The following is a 21,843-nucleotide window of genomic DNA, read 5'->3' as shown; positions in this document are numbered from 1 at the left end:
TAATTTAATTCCATTTCTACTATTTTTAGTGATTTTTCAAATTCACGTCACTGCCACTGTCTAGTTGTGCTAATTTCACATTTTTCATAATTTCCATGGAATAACTAGCATTTAGGCATACATAACACCAAACATGTCTTTGATTAGCCATTCCAACAGCTAATCATTATCAAGCATTTACATACCAATCATTAGCCATATCATAAGATCATACACACAAAATGGCTACGATGCTATACATGCCATACTCAAAATGAAACGTCTAACTATACCAAAATAATCTTGTGATAGTGTGCCCGGACCTCTGACGTACTTTACGATCCCCGAGTTAGCTTGACAAAACTATAAAAAGAAGGAAAATAAAGGGGGTAAGCATTAAGCTTTGTAAGTTTGCATGCAAATAAATAACAACATTCATAAGAACTATCTTACTACTTGGCATGATACTACATAATGCAACTTCATTAATTGTCATAGACATATTTTAAACTTCTTCACTTACTCACTTACTTAAATACTTACTTACTTAATCAAATTTATTAATACATTTTACTTACCATTTTCCTTATCAAGCATACATGAACATTATGTACTTACCTTTGCTCTTCTAGCATGAACTTGTCTTACCTTTTTAGTATAACTCGTCTTACCTTACCTTACTTTACCTTGATATTCTCTTTAAATTTTCCCGTCGAACCACTTGGAATACTAAGGATACACGGGTACCTTACCATTGCCATGACTTGTCATGGTCTTACGTGGTATCCTTTTGAAACTTACCATTGCCATGTTTTGACATGGTCTTACATGGTATCCTTGCCTTATGAACTCACCAATGCCATGCCTTGGCATGGTCTTACATGGGACCTTTGCCTTATAGTAACTTATTAATGCCATGTCTTGACATGGTCTTACATGATTTCCTTGCCTTAGAAACCTTACCAATTGCCATACCTTAGCATGGTCTTACATGGTATCCTTGAACCCTAATGTCATGACATTTGTATCCTACACATTCCTAAGGTTCAACCGGGACTTTCTGAAATTACTTCTCTGTCAATTCATGCTTGAGTCTTCTTTGAATAATTTCATAAAATAAATTTACACATGCTGGAAATTAACAACATTAACATAAAATAATAGAATATTGCATTTATTTACCACAGACTTGCCTCGAAACAAAATACGATCAACTATATCGATTTAGTCCACTATCTTTTTCTTTCCCCGACCTAACTCCGGATTTTGTTCTTCTTGATCTATAATAAAAAATTTAGCTTATTTAATACTCACATTTATTAAAACAGTCCTTGACCTAAACTTTAGCAAAATTACATTTTTGCCCCTAAACTTTCACATATTTTCACTTTTGCCCCAAAGCTCGTAAATTAAACTTCATCCTATTTTCTTATGTTTTATGACATGCTGATCATTTTTCCCTTCTATGACAACATCAAATTCACACTCTAACATGTACTTATGACTATTAGATATTTTTACCGATTAAGCCCTTTTACTCGTTTTCACTTAAAATCGAGTAGCACAAGTTGTCTAACATAATTTAAAACCTTATATTCTATCATAAAACACCAAAATACACAAATTTCACCTATGGGTATTTTTCCAAATATGAACCCTAGGTTGAATTATTGCTAGAATAAGCTTAATCAAGTTATCGGGATCCAAAAACGTAAAGATCATTAAAAACGGGGCTTGGAATCACTTACTATGGAGCTTGAAAGCTTGAAACAAACCCTAGCTATGGAGAACCCTTGAAATTTTGGCCTAATGAAGAATATGGACAAAAATTGGCTTTTAATTTTGTTTTTAATTCATTTTAATAACTAAATGACCAAAATGCCCTTACTACTAAACTTTCCAAAAATTCCATCCATGTCTAATTTTTGTCCATAGACTTAGAAATTGGTCAAATTTCTATTTAAGACCTCCTCATTAATATTCCAAAGCAATTTCATACTAAAAACTTCTAGAATGCAAGTTTTGCAAATTATTCGATTTAGTCCCCAATCTCAACTTAAGCACCTTATGCATAGAATTTCATCACAAAATTTTTACACAACCATGTAATCATATCATGAACCTCAAAATAATAATAAAATAAAATTTTCTACCTCAGATTTGTGGTTTCGTAACCACTATTCTGTTTAGTCCCTATTTCGGGATGTTACATAGATCCTCGTCCATCGGAACACACATCCGACCTCGGAAACAAAGAACACCTTCAGAATTGAGATCGAAATCTCCAAGAACACCCAACTCAACCTGACAGATACAACGCACTAAACTCTCATCAAACAGCTGTCTCTCTTAAATCTGATGGACAAGGGTCAGCTTCACTGAAGCTCAACCAACAAGCTACCATCCTCGAAAATTGAAAACTTCAAGAACATTGCCCTTAAGTCAACTAAAGTCTTGCGACTCAAGGCATCAACAACAACATTTACCTTTCTTGGATGATACTCAATCACACAGCCATAGTTCTTCAGTAACTCAATCCAATGCCTTTGTCTCAAGTTCAACTCCTTCTAGGTAAGGAGTACTTAAGACTCTTGTCATCGGTGTAAATCACACACCTCTCACCATACAGGTAGTGACTCCAAATCTTGAGTGCAGAGACTACAACAGTTAACACCAAATCGTGGTTCGAATAGTTACACTAATGTGGTCTCAACTGCCTTGATGCATAAGCAACTACCTTTCCCTCCAGCATTAGCACATAACCCAATCTCATGTAAGAAGCATCACTGAAAACAACATAATTTTTACCAGATTCTGGTTGTGTCAATACAGGTGCTTCAGTCAAAATTGACTTCAGCTTCTCAAAACTCTTCTGCCTCTCATCAGTCCACTCAAAGGCAGGGTTCTTCTGAAGCAACTTCGTCAACGGAGTAGCAATACTTGAAAAACCCTCGATGAAATGACAATAGTAACCAGCTAAGCCTAAGAAACTCTTGACCTCAGACACAGTCCTCGACGACTTCCAATCCAAGATTACCTCAACTTTCTTCGGATCAAACCGAATACCCTCGACTGAAACGACATGACTAAGAAACACTACCTCACGAAGCCAAAACTCACACTTGCTCAACTTAGCATACAACTTCTTTCCCGTAAATGTAACACCCCTAACTCGTATCCGTCGCCAAAACGGAGTATTACCGGAGTTCATAGAACATTCACATGCAATTTGTATTAAAAATACCATTCATACTCAAAATTTTTCTCATTGTCCCTTGAATGGGCCCTGGAGGCCCAATATGAACATTAGAAGATTCGATTCGGGACTCAATCGGGATCTCATAAAAATTTTCACAAAATTTCCAAATTTCTCTTATGAACAGTGCCCACATGCCTGTGTGGTCTAGGGACACGCCCGTGTTATCAGGCGGTGTGGCTCACACGATCATAGGACATGCCTATGTTTTAGGCCGTATGGCTACACACGCCCGTGTCCCTAACTCGTGTAACTTTCTAACTTGCAAGGCATGAACAAATTGAAGTCACATGGCCAAGTCACACGCCCATGTGCTAGGCCGTGTGGCGAATTTAATTTTCGAAATTAAGGTGCAGTTTTCACACGGCCAGGACACACACCCGTGTCCAAGGCCATGTCCCTCACATGGTTGAGACACACGCCCGCGTCTTTGCCCGTGTGCTCGATTCTGAGCATTCTGTTTCTAAATTTTTAAGGTACAGGGGACACACAACAAAATCACATGCCTATGGGGCAGGCCATCCCTGTGGACAAAATAAAGCCATTTCTTAACTTCATTTACTCACCCAATTTTTCCAACAACCTACACCAATACTTGCATGTATATACCAGCCAAATCAAGCATACATAAACATACATTTCATCCATTATAGGTAGTTCACCTAAACATATACACTTGATCAAGCAAGTTAGTCACATAACATCATATAAATATCAAGTAAACATGGATGAGCTAATTACATACAAACTTCCATTAATTCCACCTTTCCATATTTCAAGAGTCTTTCGTTGAACTAATGAAATTTTGATGGACATTCGGCTGATGTACATAAAGTATACATATAAATTATCCGTCAATTCATATTCATTATTACCCATTGGGCATAAGTTCAAAAAGCACACTCTTGAGCCACATATTTTACAGCAGGATTACCAGTCTAGGCTAAATCCCGATTTTCAATTGACGTTCACAAGAGTCATTTAGGATTGCCAGTCCAGACTAAATCCTATCAGTGACCTATGTTCTAAAGAGCTTAATTAGGGTTACCGTTTAGGGCTAAACCCAATCTATAACATATGCTCGAGAGGCTTAATTCAGGATTACCCATCTGAGGTAAATCCTATTTGTAACATTTGTCATATCCTACTCGTTTTAAGAAATCACCATAAACCATCGAATTTCAATGTTCAACCGGGACATGACATTTTATCCATATTTTCCAAATTATAGTTATTTCATTATGTTCATCATCACATACATATTCTTAAAATCATATAATTCAATTCAAGCAATTTAACATACATATTTAAGTTACAAGAATTTACCTCGACAATTGTTCGTGTTTGAATTCCAACTAATCCGAAACTTTTTGTTTCCTTCTATCTAATTCTGTAGTTGGTCTTCCTGGCTCTATATAAGAAAATTTAATTATTAACTCATCACATTTTACATACATTTGCGTTCTACTATATCCTAGGCAAAATTACTATTTTGCCCCTATTCTTTTCAAAAATTCTAATTTCGTCCCTAGGCTTAGAAAATGAAATTCATGCAATCTAGTCCTCTTTCCAAGCCTAACCAAAATTTAATAACAATTTTTACAGCACACACATTTCACAAATTTCAGCATTTTCCATGGGTTTTACTACTTTTTCATTTTAGTCCCTAACTAAGTTTCTATGAAAAATTGCTTTGTAAAAGTTGTTTATCTATCAACTTTCTTTCATTTTCTACCATAAATTTCAAATTTCCAGCATTTACATCCATGAAAAAGTTTCTACACTTTGTTATCTTTTCAAATATATCCCGTAAATAGAAAGATTAGGCTATCCCGATTCTAAAAATATAGAAATCATTAAAAAAGAGACTTGATTTCATACCTTTTCAAGCTTGGTAAGTTCTATTCCTCTCTCCTAGGGTTTCCATTGAAATATTGGGGAAGAAGATGAATAAAAAAGATGATAATTTCTTTTTATTTTTCTATCATCTTTTTAATTTGTTGATTTCCAATTTAGTCCCTAGCCATTTCTAATTTTTCCATGGATGAGTCATTAAAATCTCTACTAACTCTCCTTCAATGGTCTAATTACTATATAAGGACCTCTAGTTTTAAATTCTATAGCTATTTATTACCTATAGCTACTAGAACCTAACTATTGCATTTTATGCAATTTAGTTCTTTCCCTAATTAAACACAAAATCGGTAAAATTTTTGTACCAAAATTTTTGTAAGACCTTCCTATAATAATTCAAATCATAAAATAAAATAAAATAAAATAAATTTTTATTTTTGGGCTCGGATTTGTGCTCCAAAAATCACTGTTTCGATATCATCGAAATTAGGCAGTTATAGTAAAACTTAAAGAACCACTCTCAAATGCTCGCCGTGCTCATCCTCCAATCAAGAATACACCAATATATCATCTATGAAAACCACAATGAATCGATCTAGATAAGAATGGAATACATAGTTCATCATGTCCATAAATGCGGCAGGTGCATTCGTCAACCCAAGTGGCATGACAAGAAACTCGAAATGCCCATAATGAGTCCTAAAAGCTGTCTTCATAACATCTGCACCCTTCACCTTCGACTGATAATACCCAGACCTCAAATAAATCTTCAAGTAAACTGAAGCTCCTCAAAACTGGTCAAATAGATAATAGGCCCTTGGAAGTGGATACTTATTTTTGATGGTCAACTTATTCAGCTGGCGATAATCAATGCACAACCTCAAAGTCCCATCCTTTTTCTTTACAAATAGAACTGGCACTCCTGATGATGACATACTCGGTCGAATGAAACCTCAGTCCAACAACTCTTGCAACTAAAGCTTCAACTCTTTCAATTCCTTAGGTGCCATGTGGTAGGGCGCGATTGAAGCCAGACCTGTACCGGGATAGAGCTCAATACCGAACTCAACTTCTCTTTCCGGTGGTAAACCAAGCAACCCCTTAGGAAACACATCAAGAAAATCACAGACAACTCTAATCTTATCCAACCTCAACTCCTTAGTATTGGCATTCAAGACATAGGTTAGATGAGCTTCGTAACCTTTCCGGACCAACTTCTCAGCTCTAAGCAAAGAAACCATATTGAAAGCAACTCAAACTTCTCTCCAACAACAATAACTTCGGAATCATTCGCGCAACACAAAGTCACCAAATTCGCCTCACAATCAACCTTTGTTCGATGCTCAGTCAACAAATCCATCCCAAGCATAACATCGAACTCCCAGAATGACAATTCTAAAAGATCTACAGGAAACACTAGTCCTTGAACCATCAGAGGACAATGATGGTAAACCCGATCCACCACTACACTATCACCTAGAGGGCTCTTAACTGTAACACCCAACCTAAATGTCTCTAAAGGAATCCCTAACTCTCTAATTACATCACATAGAATAAATGATCCCGTAGCTCCCGAATCAACTAAAGCTAGAAGAGGAAAATACTGTAGCTTGAAAGTAATGTGATAACGTTAGTGGCCTCTTTAGTTCGAGGCTCTTTAACTGTGTAAACTCTAGTTGGACCTCAATTACCACCCCAAGGAACTCCACGCTAACCAAAACCTCTGCCACGACCCCTCTCTTGAGCTGGAACAGGTGCAACAACAACAATAACAATAAGTTGGTATCGAACCACAACTGCTCTTTACGGGAAATCACTAACACTGTGCTTCATCAATCCATAAACAAGACAAGCACCAGTTATCCTCCAACACTTACCAGGACGACGAAGACCACAATGCTCACATAATGGCCATGTAACAACTCTCTGATCACCCGTACCAGCCTCAACTCTCGCGGCTTGCCTATCTTGACCTGCCTATCTTGACCTAGGCCTACAACACCACGTTGTCATGATCTCCCAAAATGACCTCTCTTGCCCTTTTGACCAGATCCACTAATAGACTCAGACGTCCTCTTCCCAGCACCAGAAGAAACAACTTTGGGCTCTTTCCCCAAAGTCTCTTCTAAAGCACAGGCCTTCTAAGCCAACTCATCAGAGACCCCGACAGTCTGTTCTACCAGATACAACTTAATCTCACGGTTCAGTTCAAAACTAAACCTCTTACAACGACTCGCCTCGTGAGCTACCAACTCAAATGCATACTGGCTCAAAAACACAAACTCAGCTTCAAACTCTTCCACAAGCAAAGTACCTTGGACTAAATCCATGAACTCACGTCTCCTTGCCTCTAGACATTGTTCTCCCATAAACTTCCTCTAGAAAGACTCCAGGAAAAAGTCACAAGTCACTCTCTCGGGTGTAGTACTACGCTTGACAATCATCCATCAATGATGAGCCTCATCTACAAGCAACGACATGGCACATCCGAGCTTATCCTTGTGAGAATAGTCCATTTGACCAAGGATATGGACAACTCCTTCTAACCAATACTCAACACTAGCACCAACGATAAGTTGCAATGCCCCAACCATCTCTGACAATTTCAAGGAATATTTACAGAGCAGCTAGACTTCAATATTACATAAGCCAAGATCTCCAATGTTTAAAAAATCTAGGCTATCTTAAGGTTAAACCTTTAGCTCTGATACCACCAAATGTGACACTTCAAACTCGACTTGGACGGATTGACCAAATTCGAAGCATTACATTAGCCACCGAAGCGACTCTCCAACTAACACCACCTTACACACACCCCAACCTTATAATACCTCATTTATGACTAATTAACTATCATTTATTAATGCAGAAGCAATTTGTGAACCATTTTTAAAATTTTTCTTAGTATTTAAACTTAAGGTTATTTTGGTAATTTTACCGCCTAAGGTTAAACTATCCTAATTCTATTTCTAAATAGTTACTGACCTTCTTTTAGTCAAATTATGCAAGCCTTAAAAATTTCAACTTAATTCGAGTTCATTTACTATGTCTAATTCAAGTTTTGTTATTAGGGACTAAATCATAACTTTATAAACTTTTAGTACATTTTCCAAATTAAAAATTAAGAGTGTTTCTACCAAATATTAACAATTACAAGTCTAATCCTAAAATATTACCAAGTTTCCCTATCATTAAAGGCTTCAATTAATATAATCAAGTTTTAGGACTAAATTATAAGTTAAGGAAATTAGAATACTAGATTACAAACACCTAAAAACCCATAAGGCCGTGTCCTTAGGCCATGTGTCATTTAAGAACCTGTGTTTAAAATCGGGAAAAACTTTCAGACCAATCGCACATGCCCGTGTGTAGACCACTGCACCTATTTTGTCAAAAATTCGTTTTAATTACCCGTTTTTACATATTTTAGTTACCCATTAAACTTTAAATAGCTAGAATTAATTACCATAAACATCCACACATCTCCAATTTAATTTATTTACAAAAAATATGCAACAATTAATAAAAATTTAACACCCAATTACATGCTTAGCAAACACCAATTAATTCACACATTATACATACCTTAGTCTCAAGCAATACATTCATTCTCAAACATTTCATAAATCATATCATAATCCATGCAAACACTTTCAATATCTCCCATTTTCGAGCCCTCGAGGCCTTAGAAAAACTTTAGAAATGATCCAGGACTAAATTGAGAAGAGTTAGAACTTTATGGCAAAAGATAGAAAAATTCATATTACAGGGGTCACGCGGCCGTGTGACTCACACGGTTGAGACACACGCCCGTATCTCAGGTCGTGTAGGCATTCAAAGTAGGGACACACGGCTGTGTCCCAACCCGTGCCTGTGCCCGTGTAACTCTCTAACTTTGTTCACACAGCTAAGTCACAGGCCGGTGTGCCAGGCCGTGTAACTCTCGAAATGCAACCTTTAAAAACCTACAGAGGACATACGACCATGTCGCGTGAGACATGGATGAGACATACGCCAGTGTCTTAGGCTATGTGGACAAGAAATAGGCCAAATTTAAGCCATTTCTTTCACCCAATTCAAGCACACCCTTACAAGTCATTTGCGTCTATATTCAAGCATTCAAAATGTACCTAACACATGTATATTCAAGCTAGATCATCATAGTGTTTAATCATACAACCAAATGCCCAAAAAACACCTCAATCACAACAATCAAACATGATTATACATTTTCTAAGCTTAATCAACTAATGCTAAGCTTAATCAACTAACCTTTATAACTAATTTTATGCCAAAATTTACCACAATGTTCACATACCAATATCATACTCAAAAACACCAATTTGACTATTCAACACCTATCATCACCACCTTAGAAAGCTTGACCATATTTCAACACATCCAAACACACTAAACTAGTCATTTATTAACTCAATGTTCACTATCAATTTCCATACCTCAATGATCGCATTCAAGCATATCACAACAACATTTCATAGCATGCATTTTATATACCATTCCAACTCTCAATATTTAATTACCAATATGCCAAAATATCAACCATAATAGACCACATATACATGCCAACATAACAACTAATGCATCATACAAAATACCATAATTACAAGCCAAACATATTGGCTATATCATCAAGCACAAAACATCTATACATGTGCATATTTAACCATTTTTCGATTAACTTGTTTCTATATCAAACATATCAAAATGACCTTACCATTAGGACTACTTCTCACATGCATCAAAACCATTTAAATGTCACCATTCTAACCAATTCCAAATGGTTCCAACAACCAACATATATACATATTAGATTATGTCCAAATGGTCATGATTCAACCAAACATATTTGATTAAATCCTATATCAAAACATGACCTAAATGTTCACTTTGCAAACATGCCAACTCTTACCACTTTGGCCATAAAACCATGTATCAATTTGATCTTATAAACAGCAACCTTTAAACATTAAAGTGCCAAAAGCATAGCAATCATCAAGACATCAAATATCATAAGTTTAACAAATTCAAAGCAACATTGCATGCCGATATCATTAAATAAACATTAGACATACGTCCACCTATACATTCCATTATAACCATGACCAAAGCATAAAAATCTACTGATAAAATCAATGGATAGTGTAATGGATCTCCGACTAGCTTCCAACCCGATCTAACTTCTGATAATTTGTAAGGTAAAAGAAAAACTACGAAAGCAATGAATGCTTAGTAAGCTCATATAAACTTTAAGCATAATATTCCATTTGAATAATAAATTTTATAGAATAAACATAAATCTATGCCAATATTATAAGATTCATAAATCGATATGATCATCAACTCACAAATGAGTAAGTTTGTTAACGTCTCATAGTTATTGACCATTCATAACATGATAGGATTTCATGAGACATAATATATAATCATCAACCTTTATAAGATTATATATATTTCTATTTACTTACGTTCCATTCTATCCCTAATGATTATCATAAGCCTAAAAAATATTATTAACTCTTGATTTAGTGTATTTATCCATAGCATAAGCAATTTGCTCACATATAATACATCATAATACATCCCAATTATGTACTTATCGTTTCATTTCCTTTCTTACCCATTTCGTATGCATAGTACAAGCATAATCATAAATATCCATCATATCCACAAGCCTGGCATAAGCCTTAGCACATCAACAACACATGTTGTTTATTTAAACATGATTATGAATTTGTCATGGATAACCATTATTCTTGAGTGTGATTCAATTGAATTTATCATCCATAACAACATGTCATGTTCTTCCATGTATCACCATTCCATTGAGTTTCATATAAACATGTCCCATTTCTTATTGAACACTTAACATTTCATTTGCATACACATAAGACATAAATATAACATTAACCATAGCCACAAGCTAGTGATTAAACACATAATTTAGCAATATCATCACATGGTAAGATATGGGTACATAACTTAGCATCACTTATATCATACCTTTCACAAACATGAATATTCATGCTTTGATCATTGGTACATCATACCTTTCCATATTTGTCATAGTGAAGACCTTCAGAACCCTTATTGGAGCTCACACAAAGTGTGCTAAACAATGGTCGTAACTGTCTCTTTTCATATTCGATGGTTGAAACCACCCATTTTCATTAATCGAAGTTCATCACCATCCCTTTTCATAATCGATAGCCGAAACTACCCTTTTCATAATCGATAGCCGAAGCTATCCCTTTTCATATTTGATGGTCGTCACCATCCCTTTTCATTGTTGATGGTCGTCACCATCCCTTTTCATAATCGATAGCCAAAGATATCCTTTTTCATATCTGATAACCGAAGCTATCCCTTTTCATAATTGATAGCTGAAGTTATCCCTTTTCATAATCAATAGTCGAAGCTATCCTTTTTCATGTTCGATGATCGCCGATACGTTATTGGATTTACGTCATCTCACAACATGGTAACTTGTATAATAACATATATATATTGATTCATTTTCCATAAAATCATATATTAACATTCGATTTAATCAAACTTATACATAATATAGTTCATACGAACTTACCTGGCTAAAATGACAAAATATATGGGCATTTTGGTAATTTTTCATTCTCCTCGATTTTCTACCCGATCTTGATCTAAATTAATAATTTCATTCAATCTATTAATTTAGACAATAAAACAATGTATTTTATGCAATTTAGTTATTTTTTAAATTTTTACAAAATTGCCCTTAAAATTTTACTTTTATTCAATTTAGTCTTTGAGCCTAAACCATGCAAATTAACCATTTCTAATGCCAATTCACATTAGATGAATATTCATGGCACACAAAATGTCCCACATTTGCAATAATTTCACATTAAATCCTTGTTTATTTACTATTTCAACAAATTAGTCCCTAATCAGAAAATTCATCAAAATCACTTAACAAAATACTTTTAATATCAACCAACATTTCAAATTCATCATTCAACATCTAAAATGACATAGATTCATCAATGGAAAAATTCAAAATCTTTAACAGTCATAGATTCATCAATGGAAAAATTCAAAATCTTTAACAGTTTCAAAAACGAAAGTATGGGATAGTTGGACCTAGTTGCAGCAATCTCAAAAACATAAATATTATTAAAAACGGGGCTAAATCGGACTTACATGCAAAAGGGGACTTTGACCAAATGCTTAAGCTATCATCCATGGCTTCCATATTTCTCCAATTTTGGCAAACACCAAGGAAAAAGATGATAACTTAATTGTTTTGTTTTCATTTTAATTTAATTATGAAATTACCATTTTGTCCTTTTAATAATTATCCAAATTTCATGCTTTTAGTTGCCCAAAACCGTCCAATAAATTCTTAAATGGTCTTATTACCATTTAAGCCCCTTTTCATTTATTCAAAAAGCCATTTAATCACTCAAATCAAAAAGTGATCAAATTTTACATCTTTTACGATTTAGTCCTTTTTGCTTAATTAACTATCTAAACATTAAAATTTTTCAATGAAACTTTACTACCACCTTAATGAAATTCCATAGATATTTATAAAAATATTTACATCTCAGTTTATAGAAAAGAGGTCCAGATACCTCATTTTCTAAAACCACTTAACCTTAGGTATTACACCTTGAACTTAATGAATCGTTTATATAACATAAATTATCAAATCTGCCCCAAAATTATTGTTTTTGACACCACTGAAAAATGGGTTGTTACAACTACCGAGCCTCATTCTTGGATCGCCCTTACACTCGCTTCTCAACTCCTTACGCACGAAAATTCTCTGCCTGAAATGTGAGTGTGTGAACTTAAAAATCTCAGTGAATGGTAGTAGAAATATCAAGTAATTTGTGCCCAATCATGCATAAATTAAAGAAATTAAGCATTAAATTTTCAGTCACAGCATATTAACATTTCACCATAACCTCACATGCTATTTTAAGAATTAAGAATCAGTTTTTCCATGGCATGTAAAAATAATCTTTTAACACATAAACATTCAATTATATTGGCACAATCAATAAATTATATTGGCATAATACATCCATGGCAATAAGTAAACATGTGATCATACATTGGATAAACAGATCTCCGAACTCTCACAAATCAAATATAGTCCTTCAAATTGAGTGGGCCGAAGCCACACACTCCTTTGTAGCACGTCAAATAACCTGATGAGTGGAGACTCAAGCTCAACTCTCCCTTATATACTCCAAACAAATCAGTCCACTAAGAGCCATATGCTCACAATATAAAAAATAATGGTGAGTACTCACAAATCCTATGGCATACCAACTATATCCAATGGATCCACCATGCAGTGCTGCCAATATAAGCATACATACAAGGCATAAAATATGTTGTTTAATCACTTAATTTAGGATGTTAAAATGCAAGTAAAAGCATGTGGTAAACAATTTTAACATCAATAAAATTAGGCTTAGCAAATATCATTTTCCCAGTATTCATATACCAATTAGAACACTTTTATCAAATGTCTAATAAATCAACAATTCATACTCAAAATATCAATTTATTCCATACAATTTAGTTATGCTAAAAGCATAATACACAACTTACCAAACCAATTGCCATTTTGCTCTTTTATAAAATAAAACCTATTTTTGTAAATCCAACCATCCAATATACAATTTAGTCATGAATAACACCAATTAAACCTTTAATATAACACATAGCTTAGCCAATTTACCAAATTTCCCTTAATATCACTTACCTCCACACTTAGCTCTTTAAGCAAAAATGTGTTCAAACAACCAAGTTTGAGCTTCAATTCTGATTTGCATGTTCTCCTCTTGATGTGGAGCTTTAACAGAGAAAAAGTATAAATTAAAAACTAACAATAGCAACAAGAAACACGAAATGTAACATCCCAAAAATCGGGAGTTAGTAAAATCAGGTTTGGGAATCGAGAGAGAGTGGTCATGCCCTAATTTTTTAGATTATCTGTGCTTTTTTAGGAAAAAATGATGTATTGGTTTGTAGATTAAGTGTTAGTGAAACGTTTCTTGGAACCTAAGATCAAATTCCTTCTCTTTCACCATTTTTATTATTTTGTAAATTTTGCCTTAAACCGTAGTATGCAACATGCCTTGTTTTTAAAATAAATATTGCAAAATTATTTGAAAAATAAGGAAAAAGCCTAATGATTAAAAGAAATATGAGAAAGCATGGAAATTAAATGAGGTCTCAAGTTCGAATCCTTTCCCTTGCGAAATAATTTAATTTTAGGCAGAAATCCCTTGTTTTTAATGCGTGTGCCACACAAGCCTTGTAACCCTAGGTATAAATGTTAATTTTTCACAAATAATAAGCCTTTAATCCTCCTCCTCATTGCCCTAGCTGTTCATCTCCTCCTATCCCTCTCTTTGATTTTATTTTTTCCCTTTCCTCCATTAATGCCATCGCCTACACCTCCCATTTTACCATCTCTTTCTTTTTTCTTTTTTGGTCAAGATTTTGCACCATCTTCTTTATTATATTGTTTCCATTTATCCTCATCTAAATCAACCTCAAATCTGAAATCTTGAACCCCAAGATCGATCCTGAACATTTCCAAGAAAGTGTCATTGTCGTTTCTCTCAACTAGCTTGGGGAGAGACGTTCTTGATCAATTAGCTAATCAGATCCCACAAATCATGAAGCGTTCTAACCCAAACACCCCAAATAATCTATAAAAGTGAAGAAAAATTGTAAGTATGGTTCACATCGATACAGTGAATTATTAAGGAAAATTGGTATATTCGCTAGTGTGCTACAAGGAAGCAAAAAATAAGGTGTGGGTCCTAAACTCATAAAATTGTTTGAAAATGTTAAATATCATGTTATATTTGATAAATTAGCTTGTTGATTGGATTGGCTTAATAGCCAAATTATTGATTTTGTGAATGGCTGAACTAGGTATGTTTCGAGTCTTAAAAGATTAACATGTTGGTAAAATTGCTAGTTTGATAGTATGAATGTTTGATTGAGTTTGTAATTGCATAATTGAGTTATGAGATATGAGAATTTTTGACTAAATGATATAGTGTGTTGAGATATTAAGCTTATGTATAATTTAAATGCATGAGATATTTGTTATATTCTGTATTGAAAAGGAAGCTATATATGCACAATGAAAATCTGTAAAGTATGTGAAATTGAATGATATTGATTGATACTAACACAATGGTAATTTGAAAGATTGAAACACTATTTCCATTTACAGAAAGTATGTGATTATTGAAGACATGCGGAGCATGTCAAATGAATGTGAAAAGTATTGAGATTGTGTGACATATTGCATATGCATTGGGTTGGAATTTTGTGGTTGACAGAGGACTTTCATGGAGTACCGGTGACATATTAAGTCTACAACACCCCTAACCTGTATCCGTCGCCGGAATAGGGTTACAAGGCATTATTAAAAAATCAGCATCATTCACATGCATAACACATACATTTATGAATTCATAATTAAAATCCATTCAACACATTCACATTGTCCTTTATAAGGCTCTTCAAGGCCTTAGAACAAGCTTAGAAGTGGTTCGGGACTAAACCGATAACATTTTCAAACTTTGGGAAACTTATAAAATTCTCATGCATTCAAGGGTCACACGCCTGTGTGGACAGGCCGTGTGCCTCACACGGCCACCAGACACACCCGTGTCACAAGTCGTGTGAAAACAGGGCATACATACTGACTTACACCACACGGGCTGGCACACGCCCGTATGCCATTGTCGTGGGAAATCTGAAGGGGTTACTGACTTGGGTCACACGGCCGGCCACATGCCCATGTGTCAGCTCGTGTGTCACACACGGCCAGCAGATACGATCGTGTGTCTAGGCCTTGCCAAACCTATAGGGTATACTGACTTAATTCGAAGGGCTACACCAGGGGTCACACGGTCATGTAACAAAATCGTGTGTCGCACATGGCTGAGACACACACCCGTGTCTCTGCCTGTGTGGACAAAAATAGGCTATTTGCAAAGCCAATTTGCCACCATTTTCTCATGCACACCTAGCAATCAAAATGGTACCATTTCAATACATTTATAGGCAGCCAAAACATGCCAATTCATATAAAATTCATGCCATTTTATACTCAAATATTTCACTACTCAAATCATAATCCAAAACATAGCACATTAATATGCCATAACCAACATTTTTCATCTAACTTCCTTATGTATATTCACACCATATTATCCTCTATTTTATGCTACAAAACTTACCAATTCATCATTTTAAAACAAAGCCATAACAACCATACCAAACATGTCAAAACACAAGGCCATATATATACATCATATATCACTTATCAAACTTATGACTTAAGCCAACTTAACACCAACATTTACAAGCCAAATCTCATGGCTAAAATCATAACTCAAAACATATCATCTTAACACTAGCCTATACATGCCATATACTGTAACTCCCTAAACTCGGCCTAGACGTTATGGACAAATCTGGGGATGTCACATTGAAGTGTTTTTCGAAAATCGTGATAACATTTGAAAAGCCAATGTTTTTTTATCCTCTTGTGTGATCTAGAAAATAATTTTAAAACTTGCGTGACTACCAAAAATATTTACTTTAAAATGTTGTTAATTCCAAAATCTCGTTTATCGCGGAAGCTTCTAAAACGGTTTTGCGTATTCGTGGTATTTTGGTAAATCATGCATATCTTTTGAAAAACCCACATCCTACCACTAGCAGGTATAAATCATAATAAAATAATGGAAGCCCAAATTAAAGAATAAACTTCAAGAGGCCTTTTACATAAAAATACCTAAATAAAACTACTTATAAATTAAAAGATAAATTTGGAAGTGTAAGCTGTTATGTGTCGACCTCCGAGTCCCTCGCAACACCGATCCGCCTAAGGATTACCTGTACAGTTAAAATAGTTGGGTTAGTTTACGAAAACTTAGTGTGTAATCCCATATAAGCAGACAATCAGAGTAACACAATCTGGGCCTAAGCCCTTTCAGTTTCAATTAGGGCCGTAGCCCATTCCAGAATCAGAAACAGTGTGGGCCTGAGCCCAATTCAGTAATAGTGTTAGTGAGGCTTGAGCCCATATCAGTAACAGTAGCGGTCTAGTCTTTAGCCCATTTCAGTAATAGTAATCAGTGCAGTAACCATGATCAATACAGTAACAGGAATCAGTGCAGTACGCAAGCAGAAAATCCTACCCAATCCAGCCTCTACACACCATCTCCGTACCAACCCTACACATCATATAGGGATAAAATTGACCCACCCAACCCTACACACCAAGTAGCACCGGTTGTGGCACTAAAACAGTATTGCAGCAAAGTTGCCAGTATAGTAGGCTTAAAGCCATTAGTAGGCTTAAAGCCATACCAGTACAGCACACTTCCTCCAAAATAATATATCCCACCCTATGCAATGCAGCATAATATCATACATGGATACAACATACATACAATGTGGCATGCTCAAATACAGTCATACACATTGTAGAACAAATCTGTCATTTTATCTTACAAGGGTATTATAGTTATTTTACCCTACAGGGGTAATACAATCATTTTACCTTACGGGGGTAATATAGTCATTTTACCATACAGGGGTATATAGTCATTTTACCCTACAGGGGTAATAAAGTCATTTTACCTTACAGGGGTATTTCGGTCACTTTATCACATAAGAGCAAAATCGTCATTTTGCCACATAAGGGCAAAATAGTTATTTTGCCACATAAGGGCAAAATAGTCATTCTATCTTATAAGGGTTTAGGTACCCTTACTAACCCAACAGAAGGTCATGATTGTCTCGGGTGACCCGTGCAACCCTAACAGTCAGACAGTGAAAATAGGCCCAAAGCCCATAACACGGCCTGTGGGCCCACACACCCTTATGGCCCACAAAGCCCAAAAATGGCCTTGACTGTGCGAACTACACAATATGGACCAAAAATCTCTACGCGTCAATGTGATTTACCTGTGTGGGCCTACGAGCCCGTGGGGCCCATACGGCCCATTTCGGCCCAACATGGCCCAAAACGGCCTAAGTCCATGGTATCGCCCATGGTGGCCCCTCGTAATTCGGTACCCATGAGCGATTGCACGCCCATGTGGCATCAACGGTCCTATTTTCCAGCTTTTGCCGATTTACGGTAATGGCAGTGTTTTACACACCTGTTTATAAAAACACGCACGCAACCCCTTGAGCATTTTAAACCTTGATCCAAACCACAACCATTCCATTATTCTCAAGGTAAATAAATTAATTCTACTCTTTTACATAATACTAATCCAACAGATCAATTGTCACATACCTTGTTTTGAACCCTCAAGCCTCTACATACCTAAACCGTTGATCAAGAATGATCTTTCCCCCTTCTCCGGTTATTATCTGCATATCAACCAAATCTATTAACCTTAATCATATTGTTCGCACATGATTGAACCAGGCATAAACCACTTACTGAAACGTAAAACTGTCTCTAGAGAAGGGAAGTAGTCGTTCTATTTCCACAACAATCACCCCATGCAACAGAGGCAGAGGCTTAGCACAAACCACCCTCAGCAAGCATCGGTAACAAAGCATACATTAGATGGGGACTATCAACACGACAGAAAAATGAAAAGGAAAGAATAACGATGTGCACTTAAAACAAGAGCCAGACTTACCCATGAAAAACTGGTGAAAAGAATGACCACAGAAATGGCGGATAGCAACGAAAGGAAAGTCGACACAGTTGTATCATGTTTGAAAGGGAGAAGATAAGAAGATAATCTGTCAAGCACTAGGAGTTAAAACTCGAAGAATATGAGAGAGGGGAGTAAAGGGAATATTCAGCCAAGGAGAACAACAAACAACAGAAAAGTGCCTGACCGGAGGGTAGGGGAAAAGAGCAAAAGTGCCAGAAGAAAAGAGAGAGGAGCAGAGTATAAGCAAAGAAAAAAAAGGAAATGCCCAAAATCGTAAGATAGAGAGGAAGAGAAAAGCAATATTTGGCCATCCAAAACCTAGAGTGAAAGGAACCCTGAAACAATTGATAGGAACCAAGGAAAAAATGAGGAGAGGTAGTACCAAAGCCGAATTCTTCTTGTGCCAACATTCAAATTTGGTACCAACTCCCTTCCACTTCAAATCCCCTTGATTTCCTCCTAAAATATCTCCTCAACTCCCTCCTATAATCCCCCTATAACCAATTTAAATTCCACTCCACTCTGTAGTGTTTCAATCAAACTCTACTACCTCCGATAGCCAACAGTAAAAATAATGTCCATTTACACAAGCAAGGATTTGAACCTCAGACCACTAGCACACTCCATACGTCACTATCCACTAGACCAGCAGGCTTTTTATGTCATACTTTACCAAAATAAACTTATAACCCTACTGGCCAAGATAGAGGTTTTATCCTCAAAAACCAAAATTTTGTGGAAACCAGGGCTTGAACCCATAACTTCCCAGACACTTCCAGAGCACACAACCACTAAGCCAAATACACAATTGTTTCACTTCCTTGCACAATTAAATATTTCTGAGCAGCTTTTCAACTGCTCCCACGCTAAAAACCTAATACTTTTAGGCCCAAATTTTGGGCGTTACATATACCATATATACACAACTTAAAAGTACCAACATAAGTGTTTAATAGTGCGGTGATGTTCCCGACGACTCCCGGATCCGAGCTAGCTTTAATTCACTATAAAACATAGACAAATAACACACAATAAGCCTCATAGCTTAGTAAGTTCGTAAATGTGTAACTCAATTTATCAAATAAATATAATTTAAGCATTTACACATTACCAAATCAACATCACATTAACACAAACCTTTTTTTCATGTTTCAAAACATGATTAAATACCATCTCATTGAGCTTTCACAATGAATACTCGAGTAGGTTCCGTACGTACTTGTATCACCTTATATTAACCTTTTTCTCAACCACGTCATTCTTTTACCCGTTGAACCATTCAGAATAGAAGTCGAATACTCAAGGATTTCAATCTATAAGTACCTATACCATGGCTCGTAGCCAAATCAAGGTAACTTATCCCGGAGTGCCTATACCATGGCCCATAGCCAAATCAAGGTAACTCCCCTCTGAATACCTATACCATGGCTCGTAGCCAAATCAAGGTATCCCTCGCACCCGAAGTGCCAATATCGTGACCCGAAGTCAACATAATGGCCTAATGACATGTCACTAGCATCCTAAACTATTCCTAAGGTTCAACTGGAAAGTTTCACTTGTCGATTTCATTGTCGAACACATCCGTAGAGTCGTATTCACAGTTCAAACAATATCTGTAATCTCATAACCGTAGTTTATGCAATATCGAAGCATTTAACATGCATTCATAATGAAATTACCACATACGAACTTACCTCGGGTATGAAAACGACAAAATGAGTAAATTACTCGATAAGCTTTTCTTTCCCTGGATCTAATTTTGGATTCTTTCTTTCTTGATCTCAATCAAGATGAACAAGGGTCGAATGGATGAAAGCTCCAAAACCCTATTCTTTCTCTAATATTCGATTGAAAAAAAAAAGATGAAGACTATGGTTTTTCCTTTGTTTTCTTTAATTATAACTTAATAATCAATTTACTAAATTAACCTTGGTTTATAGACATTTAAAACATCAAATACATGCCTATTTATGCCAAATTCCACTATCAATGGTCTAATTACAAACATAAGGACCTTTCATTTATTAAGCCATGGTAATGATGGTTTTGTTTTCTTCTGTTAAAGCTAATCTGTTTCACTGTATTCGATATTTATGTTTGTTTAAATAATTGTTTGACTCACACTAAGCTTTTCATAAGCTCACCCCCAAATAGCAGTTAGCTTTTTGGGTAAACCTCGAAATTAAGACCAGACTAGACATTCGAAGAATCACCTTAGACCTCGGATTATTATTAATAAGTATTAATCAATCTCTAATGGTTTTGGTTTGTAATTTTTAGTGACTTCTGGTTTGGGGCTTGGTAACTTTTCTTCTGGAATTTTTTTGCATACATGAATTACTCAAGCATAATAACAGGATAATGCATGATACTTAAGTAAAATTTGATATTTTTCCCTAGTTTTCGCTACAAAGGAATTATTTTTGAAAAATAAATTGATAAGGCAACTAAGTTTCCAAAATGAATTGAAAAATGGTTTTTCCACTGCATTAGTTTAACATTGAGTTTTTTTTTAAAAAGAAGAGAAACAAGCAAATGATATTTCTAAAAGAACACTATCAACAATAAAATGAATTCTAAGTATACACGACCTAATGAATGAATGCTTTTACACTAACTCAAAGTACAACTATGATTTTCTCTAAAATGAGTTTATTTAGGGTCTTCAAAAGCTAGGTAAGTTAGCTTAGCCGTTTCGGTGGCTAATGTAGCCTTCTCAATCTAGCCATAACATCTAGACCGGTTTTAGGAGGTTACATGAAATTTGATAAAGTATATGAATCTAAATCATTGCTCTAAACTACCTTACCAATGTTGCACAACTAAGCCAAAATATGAAATTCCTCAACTAAATTGTAACACTCCTAACCCATATCCGTCGCCGGACTAGGGTTACGGAGCATTACCAGAGTTTACAATTTAAATGAACATATATTTATAAATGTTTCATATTATATCAATAGACATATTAAAACCAATACAAAACATACATATTGCCCCTTATACAAGCCCTCGAGGCCG

Source organism: Gossypium hirsutum, chromosome A09 (assembly GCF_007990345.1).
Source record: "Gossypium hirsutum isolate 1008001.06 chromosome A09, Gossypium_hirsutum_v2.1, whole genome shotgun sequence".
In the NCBI taxonomy this organism is placed as follows: Eukaryota; Viridiplantae; Streptophyta; class Magnoliopsida; order Malvales; family Malvaceae; genus Gossypium; species Gossypium hirsutum.
This window is presented reverse-complemented; position numbering follows the sequence as displayed.